Raw genomic sequence first — 8,945 nt, 5'->3', positions numbered from 1 at the left:
AATCTGTTACACAGTAAGGAATAGTTGATAAAGGGGAGAGCGTGGGGCATGGTGACTCACGCCTGTAATCCCAGCACTTTGGGAGGCCAAAACGGGCGGATCTCTTGAGGTCAGGAGTTTGTGACAGTATGGCCAACATGGTGAAACGCCATCTCTACTAAAAATACAAAAATTAGCTGGGCATGGTGGCGGGTGCCTGTAGTCTCAGTTACTTGGGAGGCTGAGGCAGGAGAATCATTTGAGCCTGAGAGGCGGAGGCTGCGGTGAGCTGAGATGGCACTACTGTACTCCAATGTGGGTGACAGTAAAACTCTGTCTCAAAATAAATAAATAAAAAATAAAGGGGAGGGAGACTGAGGTGGAAGGTGATAGGAGAGTGAGTGCTAATTAAACAGGGTGGTCAGGGCAGACCTTTCTGATGAGGGGACGTCTGAGCAGAGACCTGGATCGAGTGGGGGAGCAAGTGAGGTGGATACAGGGGAGAAGCTTTCAAGCGGAGAGAAGGGCCAGGGTAAAGGCCCTGGTGGAGGAATGCGCTTGTGATTCAGTATGGGGGCTGGTATGGCTGGAGCAATACGGAGGAGAAATACAGTGACAGGAAGTAAGATCAAAAGAAGGGGCGAGGAGAAATTGCAGGCCATGTAGACCTTTGCAGGGAATTGAGCAGAGAATGCTGCAATATGATCTCGGCTGAAGTTTAAGGCTACTTCGGCTGCTGTATGGAAAAACAGTGGTTAGTGAAAGCGTGGACGGAGGGAGAAGCCAACTGGGAGGCTACGATGGTTGTCCAGGTGAGACATGGACGGTGGCCAGCACTAGTGCGGAGGAAGAAGTGAGATGTGGTCAGAATGTGGATATATTCAAGGTAATGGTGACTCACTTTTTGATGGAAACAGGGTATCAGAGAAGCAGAGGCTGGCAGAGCAGATGAACTCTAGGTGGGACTCAACGTGTGGACCATAGACCGGCAGCACCAGCAGCACCTGCGTCACGTGGGCGAAATGAGGACTCTCGGGCGCTGCCTCTACCTACTGAATTGTAGCAAGACTCCCAGGTGTTCCCCATGCACATCAAACTTTGAGAAATGTTATTCTAGGTTGCTGTCAAGTCTGGCTGCAGATTTGAAACACCTGGCAAGCTTTTACGACAGCTACCCATGCTAGGTCTGGAGGTGGAGGGGCTGTGTTTGTTGGTATTCACATTTTTTAGCTCCTCAGATGACCCTCATCTAATCCTTGGATCCCCATCCAGGCTTTCCACAAACTCTGTTGGTTCTGACATTAAAATACATCCCAGTGTCACAGCTCTTTCAGAATTTGTCTAGCAGGCTTTCCGGTTTTTGCCGGAAAGCCCCTCTCACGCTTAAAATAATAAAAATTAAAATAAAATATATCTTAAGTCTCATGCCTGCAATCCCAGCACTTTGGGAGGCTGAGGCGGGCGGATCACTTGAGGTCAGGAGTTTGAGACCATCCTGGCCAACGCGGTGAAACCCTGTCTCTACTAAAAATACAAAAATTAGCAGGGTGTGGTGACGGGCACCTATAGTCCCAGCTACTCAGGAGGCTGAGACAGGAGAATTGCTTGAACCTGGGAGGCAGAGGTTGCAATAAGCTGAGATCGCACCATTGCACTCCAGCCTGGGCAACAGGGTGAGACTCTGTCCCCCCAAACAAAAAAAAAAAAAAAAAAAAAAAAGATGAAGTCTTGCTGTGTTGCCCAGGCTGGTCTCGAATTCCTAGCCTCAAGTGATTCTCCTGCCTCAGCCTCCTGAGTAGATGAGACTACAGTTGTGAGCCACAGAGCCTGGCTCCCATCCTCATTTATGTTATTTTTGGATTGAGTTTTCCTTTTGGTGTACAGTTTTTTGTTTTTTGGTTTTTTTGAGACAGGGTCTCTGTCACCCAGGCTGGAGTGCAATGGTGCCATCTCAGCTCATTGTAACCTCGGCTTACTGCAACCTTCACCTCCTGGGTTCAGGTGATTCTCCTGCCTCAGTCTCCTGAGTAGCTGGGATTACAGGTGCCTGCCACCATGCCCAGCTAATTTTGGTATTTTTTGGTAGAGACAGGGTTTCACCGTGTCGGCCAAGCTGGTCTCAAACTCCTGGCCTCAAGTGATCCGCCCACCTCAGCCTCCCAGAGTGCTGGGATTACAGGTATGAGCCACCACACCCAGCCGACATGTTTTAACTCATCTATCGATTTGTGTTACTATCAGGAGGCAGAACCAGTTCCAGCACTCTGAAGAGCTGCCGGGACACCCTTTTTATAACCACACCATCCTTCTATGCCTAAGTGAAGATCTGGTGCTGGGATTACAAGGGGAGGATGAGTGAAGTCAGGTGTGACGACTGAAGACTTGTGGGCAAAGAGACCCAGCAGGTCAAGATAGAGACTTTTTCCAACCTCAATCTAGGACTCAATGTGGAGAGCAAATACATTTTATCTGATGTGCCCACGCCACCCAACTGCCTGGCAGGCTGGGTTGTGAAGTCCTCTAAGGCATATCAGGGCTCAACTGAAGAGTACAATGGTTGATTAGTGATGCCTCTTGTGGACACAGGCCAATGAGAGGGGGTGCACATGCTGGAGTGTGTTGTTAGTGTCAGGGCTGATTGTCTACGGAGAGGGCGGGGAATGCCCGAGGGGAATGGGAGAGAGAATATCCAAGCCCAAATCAGACACCCGTATATATTGTTTTTGTTTTGAGATGGAGTTTCACTCTTGTTGCCCAGGGTGGAGTGCAGTGGCACAATCTCAGGCTTACTGCAACCTCCGCCTCCTGGGTTCAAGTGATTCTCCTGCCTCAGCCTCCCGAGTAGCTGGGATTAACAGGCACCCGCCACCACTAATTTTTATATTTTTAGTAGAGACAGGGTTTCACCATGTTGGCCAGGCTGGTCTTCAACTCCTGACCTCAGGTGATCTGCCCATCTCAGCCTCCCAAAGTGCCAGAATTACAGGTGTGAGCCACCAGCCCTGGCCCAATATGTATTGGATATTAGATCTGAGATACTCCATCTTTGAAATGTTTATACCATCTGTCTTTAGTTGTGCTCAGTAACAAGAATCATGACTTCCTTATAAATGCATAAAATCTCAGGGAGACAGAGAATTATGTCTGTGTGAGTATTTACAGTAGTGCTTAAAAATCCCGGATTGATTACAAGCTATCCCAGATGACTTCAAACACAACAATACTGGAAGGAAGCAAGTTTATCATCAAAGAGAAAACTAGGAAGCAACTGTGGGAAATCACAGTTTGTCCAGATAAGAGAAGTCTACAAAGAGGCAGCAGGAGGGATTTGAACTGTTTTGTATTCTTACTGTAGTGGTGGTTACACAACTCTCAAAGTATGTTACAATTCATAGAATGTACATGCATATATACAGTCAATAATTAAAAAATCTAAAATCTATTTAGCCATGAAATACGATGCTATAGAACTTGGTTTGCCACTGGGCATGGTGGCTCATGCCTATAATCCCAGCACTTCGGGAGGCCGAGATGGGTGGATCATGAGGTCAGGAGTTCAAGACCTGCCTGGCCAACATAATGAAACCCCGTTTCTACTAAAACTACAAAAATTAGCCAGGTGTAGTGGCGCATGCCACCTACATTCCAGCTACTTGAGAAGCTGAGGCAGGAGAATCTCTTCAACCTGGGAGGCGGAGATTGTGGTGAGCCGAGATTGTGCCACTGCACTCCAGCCTGGGCAACAGAGCCAAAAAAAAAAGAAGTTAGTTTGCCAAAATGTGGCACACACAGAGCTGGTTGTACACAAGATGATATAAGATGAAACACAGATGAACATTTGAATTGTATAGTTATGTATTTGCACTAATTCATATTAGAAGAATATCTAGTTTATCAAGCCTATAATTTCAAAAAGACAATTATATAAGATTAGGCTAAGTAGAAATTTGAGTTGCTTTAAAGGAAAATATAAAGTAAATAATTGTACAGGTTTTATGCATATAGACAGGATTTTTGACTGGGGTATGGGAATAAAGTTATTTGTCTGAAAGCCCTACCTTGACTAGGTGTGGTGGCTCATGCTTGTAATCCCAGAATTGGATGCGGGGGAGGGCCAAGATAAGAGGATTGCTTGACCCCAGGAATTTGAGGCCAGCCCTGGCAACACAGTGAGACCCTGTCTCTACAAAAAAAATAGAAAAATTAGCCAGGCATGGTGGTGCGTGCCTGTGGTCCCTGATACTCCAGAGGTTGTGGCAGGATGGCTTCAGCCCAGGAATTTGGGGCTGCAGTGAGCTATGACTGTGCTACTGCACTCCAGCTTGGGTGACAGAGTAAGACCTGATCTCAAAAAAAAAAAAAGTCCCACTGTTACAAACTCTATAAAAGCAAGTGCAGAAAAACAGGGATATTAAAAGATTATGTAATAATTTAAAAAACCAGTTACCAATGCATAACACTGTGAATGTATTTAATGCCACTAAACAGTACACTTTAAAATGGTTAAAGTACTAAAATTTATGTTATACATATTTGAACACGATAAAAACCCAATTTCCAAACATATATTAAAAATAGGCTGGGCGCGGTGGCTCACGCCTGTAATCCCAGCACTTTGGGAGGCCGAGGCAGGCAGATCACGAGGTCAGGAAATCGAGACCATCCTGACTAACAAGCTGAAACCCCATGTTTACTAAAAATACAAAACAATTAGCCGGGCGTGGTGGTGGGCGCCTGTAGTCCCTGCTACTCAAGAGGCTGAGGCAGGAGAATGGCGTGAACCCGGGAGGCGGAGCTTGCAGTGAGCCGAGATCGCGCCACTGCACTCCAGCCTGGGAGACACGGAGAGACTCTGTCTCAAAAATAAATAAATAAATAAATAAATAAATAAATAAATAAATAAATAAATAAAAATAAAAATGATGCCATGCTGTGGTCAGGTGCAGTGGCTCACGCCTGACGTCTGTAATCCCAGCATTTTGGGAGGCCAAGGCAGGCGGATCGCCTGAGGTCAGGAGTTCGAGACCAGCCTGACCAAAATGGAGAAATCTTGTCTCTACTAAAAATACAAAAATTAGCCGGGCGTGGTGGTGCATGCCTGTAATCCCAGCTAAACAGGAGGCTGAGGCAGGAGAATTTCTTGAACCCGGGAGGCAGAGGTTGCAGTTACTGCACTCCAGACTGGGCAACAAGAGTGAAACTCAGACGCAAAAAAAAAAAAAAAGCCATTTTTGTAAAAGACATGCACATGTCTTTCTTCTGCATAGGAAATTGGAAGGCTGGATAGCTACTTTTATACATAGAAAATTGGAAAGAAAGAATACTGGTGGCCGGGCGTGGTGACTCACACCTGTAATTTCAGCACTTTGGGAGGCTGAGGCGCACGTATCACGAGGTCAGGATATCCAGACCATCCTGGCTAACATGGTGAAACCCTGTCTCTACTAAAAAAATACAAACTAATTAGCTAGGCATGGTGGCAGGTGCCTGTAGTTCCAGCTACTCGGGAGGCTGAGGCAGTAGAATTCATGGACCCTGGAGGTGGAGCTTGTAGTGAGCTGAGATCGCACCACTGCACTCCAGCCTGGGCGAGAGAGCAAGACTCCCTCTCAAAAAAGAAAGAAAGAAAGAAAGAAAGATAATACTGGTTATTTCTGGATGATAAGATTATGAGTGATTTTTTTTTTTTTTTTTTTAAGACAGAATTTCATTCTTGTTGCCCAGGCTCCAGTGCAATGGCATGATCTGGGTTCACTACAACCTCTGCCTCCTGGGTTCAAGCGATTCTCTTGCCTCAGCCTCCCTATTAGCTGGAATTACAGGCGCCTGCCACCACGCCCAGGTAATTTTTTGTATTTTTAGTAGTGATGGGGTTTCACTATGTTGGCCAGGCTGGTCTCAAACTCCTGACCTCAGGCCATCCACCTACCTCAGCCTCCCAAAGTGCTGGGATTACAGGCGTGAGCCATCATTGAGCGATTTTTATTGTTTATTTACATTGTCCAACATCTTCCAGAATACATACATATTAATTTACAATAAGGTTTTATTTAAGAGGCTTTTTTTTGTTTTGGAGACAGTTTCACTCTGTTGCCCAGGTTGGAGTGCAGCAGTGCAATCTCGGATCACTGCAACCTCTGCCTCCCGGGTTCAAGTGATTCTTGTGCCTCAACCTCCCGAGTAGCTGGGATTACAGGCATGCACCACCACGCCCGGTTAATTTTTGTATTTTTAGTAGAGACAGGGTTTCACCATGTTGGCCAGGCTGGTCTTGAACCCCGGCTTCAAGCAAGCCGCCTGACTTGGCTTCCCAAAGTGCTGGAATTACAGGCATGAGCCACTGCGCCTGGCCAACGTTTCTGAGATTTTTTTATTGAATGGCCAACAAAAGGAGGGAAGAAGGGAGGGGTATCCTGGGGAGGTCAACGAAATAAAACCAAAATAAGATTTGAAAAAAGAAAACCACTAAAAATGCAATGTAGCATCTTAGCCTAGAACAGGAACAAGACATTAGTGGGAAAAATTAGTAAAATCCAAATAAAGTATAGAGGTCGTTAACGGTATTTTATTAGTGTTAATTTCTCAGTTACCATGGTATGTAAGATGTCAAAATCTGGGGGAATTGAGTAGAGAGTATGTGTGAACTCTTAATACAATGTCTTTGTAACTTTCTGGTAAAATTAAAATTACTCCAAAATAAGAAATTTATTTTAAAAATTTAAGTTTAGAGGTTGGAATCATCTTTTTGTTCTTCAGTTTTTATTACTGTCATTAACAATAGCCATTAATGACTAATGGCTAACTTTGGAATTTCCACAAATAGCAGGAGAAAACCATTTGGAGTAGGTAACTGTGAAAACTTATGTTTAGATAGTCCCAAAACCAAAGTGAGACATTTGCAAATTCAGAGGTGATTTCTTTTTCTTTTTTTCTTGGCATTCTATAAAAGTTCAGTGACGACTTTAAGAAATTCTCCTTTGGATATCCTTAGCTTCCAGGGCTGGATCCAGCACCCTCTAGCCTTCTATGACTCAGTCCATGCATACAGATTAGGGGCCAGATATTCTACTTGCATTTCCAGAAATATGAGGGGGGAGTACTTCCCAAGGAGAGGATGTAGTCTCTTTGAAATTTGACCCTTTAAAAGTTGGGCTGCTGGACATTAATAAGGAAGAATTGAAAGTGCAGATCAATAAGACTTGCTGAAAATAAAACACACATTAGCATAGAGTATTCTCCCTATAACCAAGATTAATGCCTTTTTAAACCAAACCAGAGCACAAAGGTATATCTTTGAGGCTAATTGCCACTAGCAGATTGCAGAGAGAAAGAAAGACAGGCTGGGGGGCAGGGGCTGGTGGACAAAACCCGATTGCAGAACTCCTGAGAGCAGGAGTGAAATGAAATAACCCCTTGAGTTATGCAGAGAATTTAACCAGCACTGGGCTCGGTTTTATTAGGCATGCATTTGAAATTTAAATACGTTCTGGGGACAATGGCTTTTTACAGCATAGCCAGGAGCTTGCCAAATAGGAGCAGAGCAAGTTTATTAACAAGAGGACATGATCAAACATAAAATAGCAGGCTAAGGACTCCTTTTCTTGTACAGCCACGTTGAAAAGACTTCTGTGGAATTCCAATCCTTCTCTCGACACACCCCTTGTCTAGGACTGTATTTACTCAAACAGCCACCCTCATTTCCTTTTAAAATTTATTTGTCATTAGCCATTACTCACTGAAAAGCCACTTTTTGAGGCTTTAATATCCCTTTTAATAAGGCACTATGTTTTGAAAACTACCATACCAACATTTTTGTTAGTGCAATGTTTTTTGGTATTTGAAAAACTATGAAATCAGAAGAACTTGTGGCTTGAGATAGTCCCAGATGCATACATATCCTAAATCAAATGGGCACTTGTTTAGAATGCTTTCTAAGGATGTTCCTCATCCATCTAAAACCCTTCCGACATATCGCATCGTGGTTAAGCAGGTAGAATCTAGAACATGATTGTCTGGGTCTAAACCCAAGCCTCCCCCACCTTGGCCTTGGGCAAGTTCCTTAACCTTTCTGTACCTGATGTCCTCATTTCTAAAATGGGGCTAATAGTAGAACCCACCTCACAGGGTTGTTTTAAGGATATACATGTGTATATACATATTGCAAATGTATATATTGCACATGTAATTGTATATCTGTGTGTGTATTTATATATAGATATGTGTGTGTATTTATATATAGATATGTGTGTGTGTGTGTGTATTGTACTTCCAGGAGAATTCTCAATAAATGGGAACTGTGGTTGTTTTAGCTTTTTATTGTATTATGGCTGTGAGGCAGAGCTTGTGTTCCTGTGTATTTTCCCCAGGGGTGGTTTGGCCATGGAAATGAACGGGGTGGCAGGTGATGCTGGGGAGACCAAGGAAAGCAGGAAGAGTGAGGTTGGGAGCAAGAGAAAAGAAGGACGGGAGATTCAGTCTCAGCTCCTTGCCCTTCTCCTGCCGTCTCACTAGCCTCTTACCCCAGGCTTAGTCTCTCAGCTCTTGCCTTTGTTTTCTCCTGAGTTGATCCATTTTCTTAAAGTCTGATTGTATCTCCTACCAATGTATTAGAAAACAAATCATAAGGCCAGGCGCGGTGGCTCACGCCTGTAATCCCAGCACTTTGGGAGGCCGAGGCGGGTGGACCACAAGGTCAGGAGACTGAGACCATCCTGGCCAACATGGCGAAACCCCGTCTCTACTAAAAATACAAAAACTAGCCGGGCGTGATGGCGGGCGCCTGTAGTCCCAGCTACTCGGGAGGCTGAGGCAGGAGAATGGCGTGAACCCAGGAGGCGGAGCCACTGTACTCCAGCCTGGGCGACAGAGCCAGACTCCATCTCAAAAAAAAAAAAAAAAAAAAAAAAAAAAAAAAAAAGAAGAAGAAGAAGAAATAATAAGGCTGGGTGCGGTGGCTCACGCCTGTA

At 44.7% G+C, this 8,945-nt stretch overlaps 1 non-coding gene across 1 annotated transcript; it reads left to right on the top strand.

Moving 5' to 3' along the window:
- Positions 1–1,293: 1,293 nt before the first annotated feature.
- On the top strand, positions 1,294–1,355 carry LOC112633867. The gene has a single exon (XR_003121629.1). It is a non-coding gene; the product is annotated as a U7 small nuclear RNA (small nuclear RNA).
- Positions 1,356–8,945: the final 7,590 nt, after the last annotated feature.

This window comes from Theropithecus gelada, chromosome 10, assembly GCF_003255815.1.
Source record: "Theropithecus gelada isolate Dixy chromosome 10, Tgel_1.0, whole genome shotgun sequence".
Lineage (NCBI taxonomy): Eukaryota > Metazoa > Chordata > Mammalia > Primates > Cercopithecidae > Theropithecus > Theropithecus gelada.
This window is presented reverse-complemented; position numbering and strand designations above follow the sequence as displayed.